The sequence below is a fragment of the Armigeres subalbatus genome, chromosome 2 (assembly GCF_024139115.2).
Source record: "Armigeres subalbatus isolate Guangzhou_Male chromosome 2, GZ_Asu_2, whole genome shotgun sequence".
Taxonomy (NCBI): Eukaryota; Metazoa; Arthropoda; class Insecta; order Diptera; family Culicidae; genus Armigeres; species Armigeres subalbatus.
In genome coordinates, this window is record NC_085140.1 from 82,952,718 (window position 1) to 82,973,575 (window position 20,858).

At 41.0% G+C, this 20,858-nt stretch overlaps 1 protein-coding gene and 3 non-coding genes across 15 annotated transcripts in view; 3 read left to right on the forward strand and 1 right to left on the reverse strand.

Annotated features, from left to right (window-relative positions):
- Window positions 1-20,858, forward strand: part of LOC134209544 (calcium uniporter protein, mitochondrial) — a 567,109-nt gene that overhangs the window by 51,975 nt on the left and 494,276 nt on the right. The gene's annotated exons all lie outside the window — the stretch shown is intronic.
- Window positions 19,454-19,525, reverse strand: Trnah-gug (transfer RNA histidin (anticodon GUG)). Its single transcript has one exon. It is a non-coding gene; the product is annotated as a tRNA-His (tRNA).
- Window positions 19,738-19,809, forward strand: Trnah-gug (transfer RNA histidin (anticodon GUG)). Its single transcript has one exon. It is a non-coding gene; the product is annotated as a tRNA-His (tRNA).
- On the forward strand, window positions 20,675-20,746 carry Trnah-gug (transfer RNA histidin (anticodon GUG)). Its single transcript has one exon. It is a non-coding gene; the product is annotated as a tRNA-His (tRNA).

A 20,858-nucleotide genomic window follows, 5' to 3' on the forward strand; every position in this document is an offset into this window, starting at 1 on the left:
ACCCGACTTGGACGTTAATTTACAATGTTATGGAAACTCATATGTGAATATGTACGTTATGTGGAAGATATTGATTTGAAAAATGTATTGGAGGTAACCACTTTCCCCGGAAATAGGCAATTAACTTTGATTGAACTGAACCTGAGTTGCGTGCTCTTGCCTACGCAATGCGGTCGGGTCTGAGCTTGACGACCGACTGGCAAATGCTTACACAACCTCACTTGATCAGTACCGTTGCTGATGAAGAATGTGTATAGCCGCCAGACATTCTAAATACTCACGCTCCTCTAATGTGGACGTGTACAATACACATGTGGAAGTATTGGCTTGAGAAATGGATTGCGAGTGATTTGACTATGCGTCCAATTTGGGAATCTCGAGCTCGTTCAGTAGCCGCTAGGTAGCGAAGGCCGACGGAGGTCCTTCGTAGCTTAGTTGGTTAAAGCACCAGTCTAGCGTACTGTAGGGTCATGGGTTCGAGTCCCATCGAAGGGAAAGTGGTTACCTCCAATACATTTTTCAAATCAATATCTTCCACATAACGTACATATTCACATATGAGTTTCCATAACATTGTAAAGTTTCTTTTCTTTTATTTGGTTGAGTTGTACAAGAAAAGGTTGTAATATTAGGTTAAATGCACAACTTTCATTCGAAACCACTCAGCTCGATGCATATTTTTTACCAGGCTGGTAGAACATGTGTACCAAAACTCTACTAGACGCCCCTGCTATCACTGTGGGCTGCGTGTGCGATGGGAGAAGAGGTCTTTTGTTTACTTTATCGTTGATTGCTGCTGCTAACTATTTTCAGTTTTCAGTACTAGGAAGTGAGTGTGAAAAGGAAATGGTATCAATATCTTACAAATCTCAGCTAATGAGATTGAGAATTCGCACCCCTGCTTTGCCTCTACAACCATGATGCAGAGGGTCCCCAGTCAACACAAAATCGTATATCATGCAACTTAAGATGCTAAAGTGGAGGCGATATACGTACATATTATATGGGGAAGTACCTATATTGCCTCCACTTTAGCATCTTATGTGACATCCTATACGATCTTGTGTTGACTGGGTCAACACTGACTTCTTAAGGTCCTTGCTGTACTTCCCGCCGTTGTTCAGAGAGGAAATTATTACGTCCGTTACGTCCATTTTCTGGCCTCCACTCTCCTTGTGACTGGTCATGGTAGCTCCGTCCATCTTGATCTCAATGGGCGGCTCCTCCGACCTGCCACGCTCTTCTGTATCGCCTGTCCCTGGCATTCGGTGGGGCGACCTGTTAAGGCCACTTCGTCTGGCGAAGGGATCCACCCTTTCGTCAGATGCTTCTTTCTCTCCACTCAAATTTGTTTTTTTTTTGGTTTGGTCGACATTTTGGTCCCACGAGTCGCGCGAGAAAATAGGTCTACCACGCCAGTGCTCCGCAATAACGTATTAAAGGAACGTTATACTGTGGGGGGTGCCCAGGTACCCCACAGGCTCCGTTAGCGGCCTGCTATTTATTTCTCCCCTCAGACCATGCAACGAGTCGCTTGATACCGTAGGATTGGGGGTTAGGGGACGTCGAATTATTAGCTGCGCTGAAGTGCTCCTGATAATATGACCAGATTTACACCGCTACCCGAGCAAAGGTTGAAATCAATTTGAAATCAAAATGTGCTGTCATGATGTCAATTATTTGATTACTCCTGTTGATCTCGTTTTGTATGGAATAACGGTTAACACAGCAGAAATGAGAAAAATTTTTGCACTGTGAAATCATACTGAAAACAAATTTTACCATCAATGAAATCAACATGATTACTATATTTGATATCATAAGATTTTTAATTTGATATCAAAATGAGTATTCAAGTAGATTATTTTTATAAGCATTCATAACAACAACAGCATATTTTGTTTGCAGATTGCTTTCAATTTTTGTAAAACACATTTTAAATAATAGACAGCATAATTTGATGTAAAGCTGCTATCATTATGATAACTGAGGAATGCATATTGGAAACATGTTGCGATATCAATTTATATTAAATAACCATTGACACCAAATTTTGTTTTCAACATAATCTCAACAGCAGAGCTTAATATCAATTTGCTCTTATTTTGTTAACCAACTTTGCTCGGGTACACACTGCTCAAAAGTATCTATATCCCCAGTGTAGCGGGATATATTCCGGGTATTAAGCCGCCTGGAGTTGTTATTAACTACTATGTCTGAAACTCGATTTATGCATATGCTCATGTGATAAATTTAGTTCGGAAGCGGTATTGGAGGGTGACCAAACCACTTCATCCGGTGGTTTGATCCCACGAAACCAGTACTCTAGACAGGTGCTTTCCCTACTAAGCTACGAAGGACCTAATTGCTAATACTATTTATGAAAATTTTATATTTTTTTCATTGAAGAATTTTGATTTCTTTATGGAAAATTCTTCATTTATAGAGGTGATCGGGTCATAATTGGTCACCTAAAGAAAATCGTTCCGAAAAGCGCGGAAAAGCTCAAGAAATCATCATTCAAATGTACTTGTCATAAGACGAGTTTGTACAATCCCATTTAATTCCACCACTTAATTGTATCTTGACAGATACATATTTCGACCTCAACAGTAAGGCCGTCTTCAGTGTCTCGTACTTGACTCGACTTGTCGACTTGTCAAGTCGAGTCAAGTACGAGACACTCAAACCGACAAAAGCTCAAAATAATTTTCTTAACATTCAAATGTAGTTGACTTTTACTAGGGAGTGTTACCTTTCATATTACATCGATAAATGATGAAAAATACGTTTGGAAATTGCATTGCATTTTTGAAAATGTATTGATTTTATTGTGTGTTCCCGACTATACGGGGCAAAATGAGCCACCATTTGGGGCAGTATGGGCCACCCATCCAAAATGTTTTTGTGGGAGAGAAAAGTGTTGTAATATCGATGAATATCATACTCCTACAACAGTTTAGAGTATTCTATACAAAATGAGATTAATAAACCGCACAACAGTGGACCGAACCGATTTGCCACTCTTCATCGTTTGCACAGACACATTTAAGTTGGTCAATAGCCATTTTTTCTGTTCCGACCGCAGTAATGCGGTGCTGTAATTTATCCGTAATGAATCTAACAAAGATAATAATATTCTTGTATTCGGCAACTGCAATTTGAACTTGTTAGAATATTAAGGTCTACTATCTTGCTCTGTGCTGGTTTGCCCATATTTATTGCCCAATTGACCCACAGTTTTTGAAAAAAAAAAACAAGTTGTATGATAAATTAAGATGCGTATCAGTACAAACATGTGTGCACAACATTCAATTATAATAGATCTTTTGATTGAGATGCATTTTCGACCTGTGTTTTAATCAATTGTGTGTCAAAACCTTATTTATAAACTTCAAATCTTATAATAATTCTGCCTATGCAGCGAAAATTTACATTTTCAAATGTATTTTCATATTTGAATTGAAATTTAATGCGCTTTTTATGTTGAAGCATATGTGGAGCATTCTCTTATAGATCATGAAACTTTTACACGATAAAACTTGTCAATAACGTTCAAATTGAGGGTGGATCATATTGTCCCGTATGTACATATTGCCTCTACTGCCCCTGATTGCAATTTTCGCTTTTAAAAGCGCTAATTTATTTTTGTTTTGTGGAAAATGCTTAATTATTTATGGGAATATTGAATTATTTGGGGAAAGCTTATATTTACTTATTGCTTATACCCTGATTTCTTTATTGGTATTTTCTTATGATTTTTTTTATTTATTTAGGGATAGTTTTTATTTCAGTCATTATTTGTCATCTTCGTATTTGACAGACTTTCAATAGAGAGTTTTCTACAGTACTTGCCTATGAACTCGAACAGATCGTTTCGTGAAATATCTTTACTTGTCATAAGACGAGTTAGTAATGTTCCATTTAATTCCACACTGACTCGAACAATTTCCTCCCATAAGATCATTTTGGTTTCTTCCGTGGTTATTCGACGGTGTTCCATCTCTAGAGGAATCTGTATCAAGCAATCTAAGATGATCTCAGAGACGAAGGATTTCGATAATGTTTGGCATTACCGTTTCAGAAATTGTATACAATTTTGGCATATACAATTTCGGCATTTACAAATATTGTATTGAAAAGCGCGAGTGAATTTTGTTTTGGACTCCGAGATGCTTGTCCTTAACAACAAATCTTCAGATTATAATTTTTGTTCCACAATTTTTTACATTCGTCGCACTGTGTGGCGATTCTGTTTCTGGGCGCCGAAGTCAATCAAAATTTTGGCAGCATTCCGGCGCCTTAGATTCACGCCGATAAATAACACCGGGGCGCATTTTGGCAACGGTATTCTCTCTTATTTGATTTGACAATTATTCACACTTCTTCACAGTAAATAACACGTTTAGCACATTGTTTAGCATTGAGGAAAGCTTTATTTGTTTATTTACCGTTTATGAATACATTCATGTGGATATAGTTCGTATAAATTTTGTTTGTTCGCTTTATCAAAGTAAATTTTAACTCAGTTTGTAACCTAGTGAGCTGATACGCCTGTCATACGCAGTATATGAACAGTCTTTCTCTCAACGCTGTAGTACTTCTAATGATCATGACCACTTACTCGGATTTATTTATATCCGAATTCAGGTCATTTTGGGAAAACGCGGGTCGTGTTTAGCTTATTTACTCCATTTATTGCAAATTTGGTGCCGTGTTCGACTCCCGTTCAAATAATATTGTCCCACCAAAATATGTTCTCACCAGTTTCTCCATATATGGATGGATGACGTCTCTACTTGCAATAAAGAGCTTTTTGGGGTGTGAATAAAGATGCATGTATCACTGTACGATGTTTTGGATTGTGCTTTCGCTATTTTTTAAACAATTGGATGTGTGAGCATTTGTTTTGGTAGTTCCAATTTGCACGGTAGTCTATTCTTCGGTGAGAAAAGCAATAGAACCAATGCAAATTTGTTTGCTATTCTACGCTGAAATGATCCTCTTTCTAACAAGTTTGCTCACAACTTGCAAGCAATATTGACGATTCACGCCATATATTGTATACATTTAGGCTATGTCACTCGTGGAATTACGCTGATAATAGTAAATAGCGTTCCACTTATATGCATGATTTTTAGTGTAAAATTCGGTGACATTTTCTATCTGTGTAGCGCCCTAAACTAAAACTGTAATCTGTATTGTATCTGTATTTCGTAAGAAGGATGATCATTGTGAACGAATTCAGGCTCCTATGGAGAAAAAATCTATAAAAAAGTTGAAATAACCTTTTAAAAACGTAATGTCATGTTCGGGATTTGAGTCAAAACAGTATAGCCCTTGGTATAGCCTCAACTCAACAGTGAAACCTCAACTCTCAGATAAATGCAAATATTTTATTTTATTTTTGGTTCTCTAGATTACATCATTATAGATGTGCAAACAATGGCACTTATTTTTGTAATCAAAAACCGGAAAGAATAATACGAAACATAAATGTTAAGAAATGATGTAATTTATTTTTCAAAGCACCTCTAAAAGATTCTTGTTTCTCTCATTTCCTACGAACGAAATGAAAACACGTGTTCTGATGAGTTTGTACTGTTTCAAATTTCGGCGACCAGATAAAAAAGCACTACACAACCGTCACAATTGAGAAATGCTATAAATGTCATCTAGGTATACATTTTTCCTTGTAACTCTCTTCAATAAACTTAACAACATCTTCTACCGCCGCCACCGCCGCCTCTTGGATGATGTCACTTTGATAAAACGTGAATCAGTCATGCTTCAGCTGGCCTTGCCGTTTAGTACAAATCATTGATGCGGTTGTGAAAATCAGGCATCTCATAGCAGATTTAATTGCTGGACGTGAGACTCAGCGAGCTTTGATATCGATCGGGAAAAGTTGGCGACCGTCGCGTAGCACGTGCTGCCGCCAGGTATCGTCCAACGCCGAATCGACGTCACTGATAATCTTTGAGATTTCTGTTATGGGATTGCAGAGGTAGCTTTGTTAGCAAAGACGCTCGGTTTCCAGCTCGGCTATGGTGAATATAAATTAATTCGATGGTAGCAATAAAAAGCTTTCCATGAATAATTAGTGTGGAGATTCTGTTCAGAAGACTACGCTGAAAGCCGTGCCAAACTTCAATAGGAACGTAAAGCCGCAAAAGAGAAATGGTTCCTATCAGGAATGCTAAAAAATCCGGTTTTGCTTGTTTTGCAAGATAAGAACGACGTTGAAGAATTCCATAATCTCATTACTGATTTACGATTTGACTGCTGTCAATGTACCAATGTACAATGTGAGAGAATGATTACCGAGCTGTTGAATCAGTTTTGATGTTAGAACCCATTGAGTGTACAGTTAGTTATTCAGTCTATCATAATCATACTCGTTCATCGTCAAAGTCAATGTCGAATTCAGCCAACAGTGATTAATGATTGTAACATTATGTTTCATCTGAAGTCGCACACAGAATTGACTGCCCATTTAGCATTCATGAAGCATTCATCGAGACGGCATTGTCTGCAGTGGGAGACATAATCCCACAAATGCGTCATCGATGTGGTGCGACTGCGAGTGGGATTGTTTTGAAATCAACCATTTTTTGGTTGCTGAACTGAATAAAAAGTCAGGGAGCTGTCTACTTAGTTGAAATATTCCACTAGTAAATCAAGAAAACACGTATCGGTGCAAATAAGAATTCACCAGGAACCCAATAAAAATATTTATTTGCGTACCGAAAATTGGGGTAACTTTGATAATGTGCATGAGTTTTTATTAGATTTTCTATCCTTTTTGTGAATTGATTTAAATATTTCGATACAACAGAATTGGTGCAAGTCTTACGCTGCTCCATTTAACGGTATGCGTTTTTTCTCCGAATATTAACTGAGAAAACTCGACCCAAGCCTCTAGTGATATCTTCTAAAAATAATTTTGTTTGGATTAGTACAACGCATGTAGGTATGGCCGGACACACACTGAACAAGCAACGGACCACTTGTTCAGTCGTCTTCCGACGTTAGTCAATGTTATGGTCAATATATTTCTCCCGGGCAAACATCATTCGTCATCTGGAGTAAATTGGTGGGTGGTGAGCGTATGTTTGCAGGTGCACTATCCATTATGGTAAACATGTACAGCGTACATGTGAGAATAATCTTTCAGGTTAGCAGCTGCACCATTGAGCTCTGCTTTTTTTAGGTTGACAACATCGGGAGAGTTAATTTTAACCTTCCGGAACTCGCTTAGTCCTGAATCATTTATGCAGTCTCGCCTTCGTAATGTACGACAAGCGTGCTTTTTTCGATAGGGTTGTACTTTTTACAACGGTGCGAGCCCTCGAGAATAAAAACTGAATTTCTGCAACAGTTACGTTGAATTTTCAGCAATGTTTTCTTAGCAGATGGCGAAACTGTTCCGTTTCCCATCTCATTGAACATATATTCATCTCATCGCAAAACAGAAAAATACAGAACCAATCTTGTCACTTCTTTTTGCTAATATGCGTGCTCACTGCTGACAAAAATCACAAAAATAAAAAAAACAAATCAAATACCTTTTCATTGCTTTGTTTTTGATGGGATGTTGATGGGAGCCACGGTATACAGGATCAAGGTAGGCTCGTAAAGAAAATGACAGTTCAAAAGTGACGTGATTGCTATCGCAGCATGAACGAGTGAAAAAGAAGGCCTAATAGAATCGTAGAGCGTTGGCTTGCTTCTTCCCGAACAGCGATAGCAGTGACGTCAATTGTTTACAACGAAAATTGATGTTTACATACGTGTCGATAGTGCCTTGTGTTTGTATGCCGTGAATGGGAGCTATGAGATGAAGTGCCGAACCCTATTTCTCCGCTGAACAGCAGAAAGCATAACTGCTCAGAATTGAGTGTGTCCATCGTGGGGGAAAACAACGAAAATAAATGTCGGATGAACACTTTAGTTAGAAATCTTTAGTTATTTTGAGTCTCCTGAAAATAATTACAAGATATGTGAATGTGATGGGATACTAATCTTGCACAGAAATGCCAGGTTTTGAAATCAATTATGTGATTCCATGAAAGGAGGGATCCTCCACTTCATATATGCTGGTTGTGTAGATACCTGCGGAAATTTAAAATTACTCCCAAAACCACAGATGTTCTTGTCCTAGTATTAGGGCGATGACATACTGACGCGTCGAGTGATGCGGAACGCGTCCAAGCACTCGTAAAGCAGAATATTAGCAAGAAAAATTCTCTTGTCTTGGACGCGTTCGCGCACGCCCACGCGTGAGCATGTCATCGGCCTTAAGGATCATCTGCAGAAACTTATTTTGGATTTTGAAGTTTAGGGTGTTGAGTTTTAGCGACAATCTCTTAAACCTGTGTACCTAACCCGTAATGCTGGGTAGACACCTTTGCGTGGTGTGTTACGGGATAAGATCTACCAAGGTCACATTGTCAGCTACAGGCAAATCCTGACCCAACGATTACCTTCCTCATTATCCAACTCCGTGGTACTTATGAGGGTGTCGCTAAGTCGGTGGCCTCTCGTTAAGTAAGTACTACATCAACACTTCCTTCCTCTCCCTAGTTACGGTGAAGATGGGCGTGGCCAGGAGTAGTAATCCTCATGCTATTGTTTCTAGATTAGGATCTCAAAAGTAAAACATGAGTATCACTAGTGTCCAATCTACGAATTACACCGTAACAATGCTAATGCTAATGCTAATGCTAATGCTAATGCAATCTCTTAAACCTGTGTACCATGAATTTATAATTATTTGAATTCGCCATACGCAACCGCGTCAACGTGGCATAATTTAAATCGAGCATTGGTAGGCCATGACTTACAACACGTTTGCATTTTGCAAAAAAAAAAAACAGTTTTACCCCTGATTAATTACGGACGACACGTAAGTACTTGTACTTGCTCGCAAAACTGCTCAGTGCGTATCCAAATCGCTAAATCATTTTGAGCGCGAGTGGTGCTCGCAAAAGTTGTCAATGCGTGTTAACAATCGCTAAAAAATCTTGAGAGTGAGTGGTGCTCGCAAAAGTGCTCAGTGCATATTCAAAATCGCTGAAATATTTTGAGCAGGAGTGTTGCTCCCAACATTTCTCAGTGAGTATCAAATTAGCTGAAATATTTTGAGCGCAAGAGGTGCTCTGTACGTATTAGAATCAACAAAAAAAAATTTCAACTCAAACAAAATGCAGACCCCTGGAAAATATATGTTTGTGCGCTTAAACGGCGCGAAAATAAATAACGATAACAATCATGGGAAATAAAGAAAATAATCTATCACAGTTTTGAAGGAAATTTTATACAATTTTCTCTCATTCATTTCATTTATTCAGACCTTCAGGGGCCCTCTTTAGCCGCGCGGTAAGACGCAGCACTTTCCTTTCGAAAACTCCAAGTGCACGTTGGTCCTCCACGAGCATCGTCCAGGTCTCGTGTCCGTAGATGACTGCCGGTCTAATGAGCGTTTTGTAGATTGTCAGTTTGGTACGGCGGCAAACTCTATTCGACCGGAGCGTCTTGCGGAGTCCAAAGTACGTACAGGTTCCAGCCACTATACGTCTCCGAATTTCTCTGCTGGTATCATTTTCGGCAGTCACCAGTGAGCCCAAGTACACAAATTCTTCTACCACCTCGATTTCGTCACCACGGTTCAAACTCGCGGTGGGTGGCTTACATTGTCTTCTCTTGAACCTCTTCCTATCATGTACTTTGTCTTCGACGTGTTAATGACAAGTCCGATCCGCTTGGCTTCCCTCTTCAGTCTGATGTAGGCTTCCTCCATCTTCTCAAAGTTACGTGCCATAATATCTATGTCGTCGGCGAAGCCAAATAGTTGTACGGACTTATTGAAAATTGTACCACTCGTGTTAATCCCTGCTCTTCGTATTACCCCTTCCAAAGCGATGTTGAATAGCAGACACGAAAGACCATCACCTTGCTGTAACCCTCTGCGGGTTTCGAAGCGACTCGAAAAAGCCCCTGAAACTCGAACTACGCATATCACCCGATCCATCGTCGCCTTGATCGACCGTGTCAGTTTATCCGGAAATCCGTGTTCGTGCATTAGCTGCCATAGCTGGTCTCGATCGATTGTATCATATGCGTCTTTGAAGTCGATGAATAGATGATGTGTGGGCACGTTGTATTCGCGACATTTCTGCAGTACTTGGCGAATGGCGAACACCTGGTCTGTTATGGAGCGTTCGCCCATAAAACCCGCCTGGTACTGCCCCACAAACTCCCTTGCAATTGGTGCTAGTCGACGGAATAAAATTTGGGAGAGTACCTTGTAGGCGGAATTCAGCATTGTGATTGCGCGGTAGTTGCTACAATCCAGCTTATCGCCCTTTTTGTCGATGGGACACACGACACCTTCCATCCACTCCTGCGGCAAAACTTCCTCCTCCCAAATCTTGGTAATGACCCAGTGCAGCGCTCTAGCCAGTGCATCACCACCGTGTTTAAATAGCTCTCCTGGTAGTTGGTCAACCCCAGGGGCTTTGTTGTTCTTCAGCCGGCCAATCTCCTCCTGGATTTCCTGGAGATCCGGAGCCGGTAGAATTATGTCCTGCGCGCGTTCTCCCAGGTCCATCACCATACCGCCATCTTCGTCTGCCACATCGCCATTCGGTGTTCTTCGTAGTACTGCCGCCACCTTTGGATCACCTCACGCTCGTTCGTAAGAAGGTTCCCGTTTATGTCCTTACACATATCAGGCTGTGGCACGTGGCCCTTACGCGAACGATTTAACTTCTCATAGAACTTTCGTGTGTTATTATCGCGGTACATTTACCATATTATTAATATTGTACCGTCTATATTCAGCACAACTGTAAATTCTTCCTTTTCTACAGCAAAGTCGTTTTTTATATGTATGCTTTGTTTCAGATCAAATGAGGCTCCTCTGTATACGTAGCGCGTAGTTTATGCTAACCCGACAAAACATAATAAGTCGAATACAAAATAGCTTCTGTAGAGGAGACGACATATGGCGTTTGTATAGATTTGTATACAACAGTGAAGAATCGGTCCTTCAGTAGAAGTTGCAAAGAATACGATATTCACAACTCCGTACATCATGTGATTTGCAACTGTAGTTTGTATCAATAATCTAGAGAACTTTACGGAATTTCTTCCAGCATCCATGCAGCGGTTGCTGATGGTCCCGCTGTCGCTGCATTTTTCAGTTATAAGACGTTATATGACGTAACCTGCCATTTCCCTAGTCTAGCGGTTCTCAACCTGGGGTACATGTACCCCTGGGGTACTTTCGGGCTGGCCTCAGGGGGTACCTCGGACAACAATGACGGATGTATTACAATTACAAATATCAAAGCTTATTGAATCCTGCCCTCCACAACCAAAACAGTGTATGAAGGGCTGTGCGACAAAAGATCGAAAGGACAAAACGTCTAATGAACAAATTTAAAAAATGTTCAATGCAATCTATTCGAAACAAAATGTTGAATAATATGTTAGAAATTTGCTTTTGAATTAAAATACTTACTTGATACTTGATACTTGATGGGCTACAGCTCTTCGATGAACCTACGCCGAATGGAGTATCCTTCTCCACTGGACTCGATCCTGGGCCAATCGCTTCCAGTCGCCCTGAACATTGAGCGCCCTCAGGTCCTCTTCGACTGCAAAAAGCCATCGTGTACGCGGCCTTCCACGAAGCCTGCGGCCTCTTCCGGGTTCTCTACTAAATATTATCTTTGCTTGACGTTCTTCCGGCATACGAGCAACGTGACCAGCCCACCGTAGTCTGCCGTGTTGTATAAGCTTAATAATATCCAGCCCTTTATACACCTGGTACAATTCGTGATTCATGCGACGCCGCCAGATACCGTTCTCCTGTTTACCGCCGAGTATTGTCCGCAGCACCTTACGCTCAAACACTCCGAGAGCTCTCCGATCAGCCTCCTTTAACGCCCATGTCTCATGGCCGTATAAAGCCACCGGAAGAATCAGAGTAGTATACAGCGCCAGTTTTGTTTTCGTTTGCAGACTACGGGACTTAAGCTGGTTACGAAGTCCGTAATAAGCCCTATTTGCAGATGCAATACGCCTTTTCACCTCGCGGGTAACATCATTATCGCACGTCACTAATGTTCCAAGATACACAAATTCTTCTACCACTTCAAATTTTTCACCATCCAGCACTATTTCGCTACCACCACCACTAATGAACCCACGTTGATTGCCAGCGACCATGTACTTCGTTTTGCTGATATTGATCGTGAGTCCAATCCTCGCTGTCTCCCTCTTAATAGGCGCAAAAGCCTCTTCCATAATTCATTCCGTTTCACTGAATCGTACGCCGCCTTGAAATCAATAAACAGATGATGTGTCTGCAAGTTGTACTCCCGGAATTTATCAAGGATTTGTCTCAGGGTAAACATTTGATCCGTCGTTGATCGGCCCTCACGAAAACCCGCTTGGTATTCGCCGTCGAAGGACTCTTCAAGCGGTCTCAATCTGTTGAACAGAATACGGGACATAATTTTGTACGCCGAATTAAGGAGGGTTATTCCTCGGTAATTGGCGCACTCCAGTCTGTGTCCTTTCTTAAAGAGAGGGCAAATGAGGCCGTCCAACCAGCTAGCAGGTATTTCCTCGTCTTCCCATATTTTCGACATAATATGGTGCAGAACTTCATAAAGCTGCTCACTGCCATGTTTGAGAAGTTCAGTGTAGGTGACTCCACAGCTTGTCCATCGTCGCTAATATTTATTCTGTTCACCGATGCACCGTCACTTTCTCCATTCAACAAAGTCTCGAAGTGTTGCTTCCACATGGCAGCCACTTCAGTTTTATCTGTCAGCAAATTCCCTTGTTGGTCTTTGCACATGACGGGAGATGGCGCTGTCTTTCTCCGCACGCCATTGACAGACTCATAAAACCTCCGCATATCGTTCTGCTCCATTTTTTCCTGCGCCTCACTAATAACTTGTTCTTCGTACTCTTTTTTCTTCCTGCGGTGGGTTTGTTTTTCGGCTGCTCTTGCTTCCTTGTACCGATCTCTATTCGATCGGGTACCTGACACCAACATCCGGCTTCTGGCAACGTTCTTCTCGTCTGTTCTTCTCTCTGACACTCCACATCGAACCAACCCGTCCTGGGTCGCCTCTGTGCAGTGCCTACCACTTCTCGTGCTGTTGTGCTCACCGCTCCATGGATCGACTCCCATAGATCGTTGATGTTGTCGCTAACGTTGATTGCACTTATCCGTTCGTCGAGCTTCTGGCGGTACTCAGCCGATACTCCTTCCGCCGACAATCGCTGGATATTGTAACGCATCGTTCGCTGTGATCTTTCGTTCGATACAGTTGACAACCGTGATCGAATTTTACTGACAACGAGGTAGTGATCAGAGTCAATGTTCGGACCTCTGAATGTCCGCACATCGATAACATCCGAGAAATGGCGCCCATCCACCAGAACATGGTCTATCTGGTTGCAAGTTTCACCATTTGGGTGTCTCCAGGTGTGCTTTCGGATGTTCTTTCGTGCAAAGTAGGTGCTACTGATGGCCATCCCTCTGGCAGCAGCAAAATTTACTAGCCGTAGGCCGTTGTCATTGGTAGCGGAGTGAAGGCTCTCCCTACCGATTATGGGACGGAAGAAGTCCTCTCTACCGACCTGAGCGTTAGCGTCTCCGATACAAATTTTCACGTCATGCTTTGGGCACTTTCCATAGGCTTTATCAAGACATTCATAAAGCGTATCCTTCACGTCGTTGGATTTATCGTTTGTCGGTGTGTAAACGTTAATTAGGCTGTAATTGAAAAATTTGTCCCGTATCCTCAACACACAGATTCGTTCGCTAATGGGTTTCCACCGCATCACTCGCTTCATATGCTTGCCCATCACTACGAAACCAACTCCATGCTCTGCTTTTTCACCGCCGCTGTGATAGATGTTATACTTGAATGCAGTATTGGTCGTGGGGTCCACGGCTCGGAATTCACGTTCTCCGGATCTAGGCCATCGGACTTCTTGAATAGCAGCCACGTTCACTCCAACTTTCTGCAGTTCACGAGCCAGAAGGCTCACTCGTCCAGGTTCATTTAGGGTCCTGACATTCCAGGTACCGAGTTTCCAATCATAGTCCTTATTTCGTTGCCGGGTCGGTTGCCAAAAATAACGTTCTCTTTTTCTTCTATCTCAATTTTTCGTGGTATTTGAGAGGCTTCAGTAAGCTACCTTACCGGGGTCGCTTTACCTGCATCGCGATGATGGGGCTACCACCTTAGGTATAGCTGACGCGATACAACGGTTCATTAATCAGCCGCGGGGTATCAGGCAGACGCTGTTTAAGCCGCACCTCCTGGTTAACAGACGCTCGAGGCGTACCTTCTCACTCTTGCTGATGTCAGAAAATTAACAGTGCCCAGGCTGCACTACCAGCTAAGTAGACAACCCTTCGCTGGCGGTCTTTTGTCATCGGACGACCCGTGGAAGCGTGAGATAGGGACTTGTGGGGACCAGAGCTCTGTTGGGCGCTCCCTCCTTGATGTCAACCCACCATTTTGCAGCTCTTTGAATTAAAATATTGAGTCTGAAGGAACGGAAGCCTCCATTTGAGAGGCCGATCCAGCCTAGGGCTGAAAGTCTCCTTAATAAAGATACAAAAAATGGCCCGGAAGCCTCCTTTCATGAGGCTCTGAAGGCTCTTTCGAGAGGCTAGAAAGACTTCTCCCAATAGGCTCGGAGTGCTCGGAGAAGCACGGAGGACTTCTTTCAAGAGGTTTATAACTCTCCTTTCAAGAGGCACAGAAGGCTATTTCAAGAGGCTAAGAAAGCTTTTTTCAGAGGCTTGGAAGCCTCAATTCAAGAAGGTAGGAAGTCACTTTTCAAGGGGCTCGGAAGCCTTCCTTCAAGATGCTTGGAAGCCGCTTTTCAAGGGGCGCAGGACCCTACTTTCAAGAGGATCCGAGGCGTATTTTCAAGATGCTCAGAAGCCTCATTTAAATGGCTCGATAGCTACATTTCAAGCGGCTCGAAAGCCTACTCTCCAGAGGCTCGGATGGCTTCTTTCAGAAGACTCGGAAAGCTCCTTTCAAGAGGCTCGGAAGTCACCTTTCATGAGGCTCGAAAGCTTCCCTTCAAGAGGCTCGGAATTTCTCTATCAAGAGGCTCAGAAGCCTTTTGTAAGTGGCTCGAAAACCACCTTTCAAAAGACTCGGAAGTCTCTTTTCAAGAGGCTCGAAAGCCTCCTATCTAGAGGTTAGGAAGCCTCTTTTCAAGAGGCGTGGAAGCCTACTTTCAAGGGCATGAGCAAATTATATTGGATTCAAAAATCAGGGCTGACAATAGTCATTCTCGTCGTGTGAAGAAAGCGAAAAAATATAGTCTTCGTCTTAACATAGCACGACGCGGCATCTATTCGGTTTCTTCGCGCCGCATGCCTACCATGAAGATAGTCGCGCAGCCAAAAGTCATTATAGACGGAGTGGTTAAAAACATAATGGTGTCTCAAATAAACAAATAGTACGAACTTTGGTAACATAAATGTTTCGATAACATTTATAACGTCTTCATACGTTACTTCAAATTCATTATTAAAAAGAATAATTAAAAATCTTTGCAAGTGACACAATAGATTTTAGATTTTAGAAAAAGTGATGACGTGTGACTTATATGTAACAAATTAAGAAAAAACATTTTATTGCTTTCTAAATCAATAATAATGAGTAAGTATTCTTCAAGATTTCTAGTTTTCGTTTATGATTCTTTTTTTTTGTATTTTATTTTATCTCGTTTCACAGAGCGAGTGATGGCGCTTAGCCTAGGCATTAGAGCTAGGACATTTGAAAGAAATATCTGTGTTCCAACCCTAGAAGTTTGATTACTAAGTAGGGACTCTTATCTTCTTAGCAATGCCACTCCCAACTTCACTGTTTCATATACCGCCTGTATTTGAAACGGTTGGTACTCGACTGTCCCCGTTTCTTTCCTTCGTGAACTCTTCGTTGATCATGTTATTCATCACTGATTAATCTGATTGACGATGAGTTATGAATAGTCTCCCATTTCAAGCTTGCACGGTGGGCCTCTCAGTGGCGGGTCCCCATTCAAATGCCGAACAAAAACTAGTATGTTGCTCAAATTTTCACCAAAAAGTAATTTTGGAACGCTAAAATCATTTTGAGGTTAGAATTGTTATCCAACTTATACTATGCTACTCGTCTGAAGCATTAACAGCTTCCTCATTCTAACATTGAAGCAGTCAATTTCCAGCATTAGAGCAGATAGGAGCAAATCACCACACTAACCACCGGAAAGTAGACCAAAAATAGGTTTCAATCAGGGATTGCAGAAATCGCTCTTAATAGATAACGAACAACGATAAAAAAGAGGCAAAAATCTCTACGACTCATAACAAGCCATGAAAACAAAACTATCGCACTTGTATACAAGTTGGAAGAACATTTGATTCAGATAGGCGGCCCCACCGATGGGGTTTGATAAAACGCGTTGTTCTCGCTCATTTCATGTTGGGGACCATATTTTTTCGCATAGCTGTGTAAAACAAGTTGGAATGCATCATCAGAACAGGTGCCCCCGCAATTGGGGCTTATTAAAAGAAATTTATCATGGGTTGTAGCCCCCCGCATCAGTTCATTATCGTAACAGCTACCGAAAAACATCTCTCACGGTATGCTACCTATAGTAGACCTCTTCGTGTTTTCAAAAAGTATCAAAAATTCAACTGGTCAACCCAGAATGACAAATCTTATGCTAAAATAAGCCTCCTGTCAATTTTTCAGCTAATTCGGATAAGATTTCGAGGTGGGTCAAGTCGATTTAGTGTTTTTGGGCTATTTTCAATTTTGAAAAAAATCTAACAAGTTATATAAACGCCGAAAACTATCGCAACAACCTCTATACGGAAGTTTTTGGTGTACTCTACAAGTCTTGTGAACATTACGATTCGTTCCGTTCACGTTTTGACCATGTTAAAGTGATTTTCGAGCTTGTAAGCATGAGCATGAGCATGATGACCGTGCATTAGACTGGCCCAGCTTAGTATGGGGAGAAAAAAATGTTGTCGAATTCCGCGGGGCACCCCCCAGGATTGTGTCTTTGGGTGAGAAAGTCAATCTGTCAAAATTTCAGCTCAATCGCTTGTTGCATAAGCTGGCGCAATTGATTTGAAGTTTGTATGGGGATTTCAGTCAAAATGTATAGGAAAATACACCTCCGTCACTCATTCGATTTGGAAATTGGTTCTGATTGCTCGATTGAGCTCAGAATTGCAAAAAGGGCAGTTGGTATGCCACAGAACAATTTCACAGAACATTGTATGATGATTAAATGAACTTTTATTTAGCTTTCGGCTGATTCATTAGGAGCTGAATTGTGTATTTTTGGATTTATTGATCGAATCGTATCAGCCGAAAACTATCAAACTTGTTTGAAGAATAATAATTGTAATAAGAAAATTGAATTGTAATTGTAAGAAGAATTGTAATTCTGGGTTGACCAGTTGAAATTTTGATACGTTTTGAAAACATGAAGAGGTCTAGTATACAGGCATAATAAGTAAGATATTTTCTCATTCTCCTTTGGATTCAAACCCTGGTTTCAATACATGATACCAGATCGTTCCGAATCGTTCCCGAAAAAAACTTTAATCAAACTTTCAAAAACTATCAAACAAACTTCAAACTTTCTTTTTTCTATACAAATTTGTTCGGGAGATGCATTACAGCATTAACTTCAACAAGCCACATTTACAAACTATATCATTATTATCAACAGTTAGTAAAGGGAAAGGGACATAGACCAAGATACTCGTGGCAACTCAAGGTTAGATTGCGTAATTTCAGGATGGACGGGGTTGGGACTTAGGTTTGGGATATTTCAGATGCTCATCCGAGTATTTGACGTCATTAACGGTGTAGCTTAACGTCGTGCTCGAGTTGTGGTTCTTCAGGGAGCATCTTCCCTATAGGTGATTTGGGAGATCGCGATGTGGAGTAGGGGTAGCGGGGGTAAAGTGAACAGGCGGGGTAAAGTGGGTAACGGCTTCTTTATCCCCTTTTTCTGGATCTCTCGTATGATGTCCCATGCTACACCATAAATTAAGCATTTAATGCTCTCCGAGCTATTTCAAATAATGAAATATCTATTCAACAGCTAGATTTTAGCAAAAATCTGCGCGCTATCGCAAAATGCTAGTTTGATGTAATTTCGGCACTGTTGCATTTAAGCCATGAAAATTCTGAGTTAGTAGTTCTAAACCAAAATATCGTTCACATCGTTCATTTTGCTTGTTATGAAGCGGAACTGGTTGATGGAAGATAGTTTTTTAATTGTTTCTATTAGTTTAGGTGTTATTTGAAAAACATGCTACGGGGTAAATTGGTCATGTCGCCTGGGGGTAAAGTGAGCAATGTTCTGACAGATAAATGGACACAAACTAGCTCAAATTTTAACCCTAATCGGTTCGGTTGACAGTCGGATCATCAATCAGGGGGTGAAGAAAAGGGGGATCTGGTCATTTACGCTCCACACACACATTTTCGTACAATTTCTACATTTCTGAGCGAATATTTCCATACAACGCACCTCGTTCATGGAAACATCCATATCTCAGATGTTTTGAATTTCCTGCCGAATAATGCCAAAACCAAAGGAACCTGATAATATTTCACTGAGCAATAGTCAACTGAATATTGAAAAAAATCCTGCCCTATCATTTTGACCAAGCCCAGTACGTCTGCTTGTCTGTGATAAAACAAAGGCTTTGTACCTGTTAGGTAACATTTTGAATATTTTTTTGGACTAATTTTAAATTACGTGTACCATGAAGCTTCGACCATTGCTTTTTGATTTTTTTATATATGGAAATCTTCTTTTTTTATTGCTTTTTATTGACTAGTTGTGGAAAAATTTTAATTCCTTATAAAAAAATATATTTTGTGGGAAATTTCGCAACTGTTCATTGCAAATATTGATTTTGGAAATTTTGTATTTTTTTCCATGGAACATTTTGATTGTGGGAACAATGGCACAGGATTCTCCATATAATTCGTTTTTAGAGTGAACATTTCGAGTTGGTTGGTCTCCAGTTGGTTTTGCGAGCCAAGGCGTAGGATTGCCAATCCGGAAATGGCTAGCTCGATTTTCGGCCCGGCCAGGATGTTTTCGGGTGAGAAACATTCTCGACACCCTAGGCATAGTGTATCCATTGTACTTGCCACACAAGATACATCTCATGCAATGGCGGGCATAGAAAAACTTGCAATTATTAATTGAAGAAATGCTAATAGAATACTTCGTTGAAAAGCAGGCCAAGCTACAGTTGCAATGTAGTGCTATAGAAGAAGAAGTAGATGAAACAGATATAGCCTTTCGTTACACCTTGGTGTACAAGAAAGGCAAAAAATCATCCTCTTCCGTGACAATGTCCATGGAACATTGCCGTGACCAGGATTCGAACCTGGGTTACTACGGCCACAACGTAGGGTCCTAACCACTAGACGATCACGGCTAACGAGGAGATATTTTAATTTGCTTTCAATAGTTGTATGTATTTGAAGGCCTTACATATGATAAAGCAATATGTATTCACTCATTGCATTGTCTGAAATTGATCCAACTAAGTAAATAATGCATTAAGGCAATACATGTGATTTACTACACCCCGCATTACTCATTGACATGCATCAGAAAAGACGGCTTATTTCCACCGAATCCTCGATAGCCGTGATCGTCTAGTGGTTAGGACCCTACGTTGTGGCCGTAGTAACCCAGGTTCGAATCCTGGTCACGGCAATGTCCCACGATGGACATTGTCACGGAAGGGGATGTATTCTTTTTTATTGTTCAAAATAGTTCGTTATCCATCGGACCAATAAAGCTATTTCTGAATCAATAAATGTGAGCAATTCACTTAATTTCAATTAGTGACAACAAAACATTTCAAATCTCATTTGTTTGTTTGATGCATCAGTACTTTATCTTCGTACATTCACAATATTTGTTTAGGTCTTACTGGGCTTAGCTTGTAGAGCGTAGCTCAAGTATGCAAAAGCTCATGGTTTATATTGTATTGCCTTTCGCCACACGTATGTGGGAATGAGGAAGGTACAAAAATGCATCGAGTTTCAGTTTTGCTCCGGTTCGGCCAGCAGCTGCTCCGCGACTGACTGGCTTTCAGCGTGAATACAACATATTGGCTAAATATAACCGTTGTCAATAAATGGTGAAATGCTGACTGAGAAATTTTTTTCCTCAGTTAAGTTGCAATCACGAATGCTCTTTTGAAAATGTCTTACTAGAAAATCTGGTTGATTGAGTCAAGATATAACTGCAATAATACTCATAAAAATATCGCCATAGTAATAAAGGTTTGAAAAGCATTTTCTTGAAACAATTTCGTGTTTATGTAAAAGTTACCAATAAATATGAGCATACGATAATAAAATGAATCGTCGATGGTTTTTGCCTCTAGCCGTTTTCATTTGTTATCGGCTTTACGAACTGGGTTTCAACCAGTAGTGTGGCTGTATGGATGGGTGAATTATTTTACCTAGGTTCAGTGCGCGAAGCTCTTTCTACCGTGTTGTATTGCATTCGATGGTAAAATACTGTAGAAGGTATACGACAGGTGAGCGCATTCAAAAATATCTCCTCGAAAGCCGTGATCGTCTAGTGGTTAGGACCCTACGTTGTGGCCGTAGTAACCCAGGTTCGAATCCTGGTCACGGCAATGCCCAAATGGTGGACATTGTCACGGAGAGGAGTGATTTTTTGGATTATTCGTACACTAAGTAGAGAAGATAGGATGACTACAAAACAAGCTTTTGATAATAGGGCTGAAT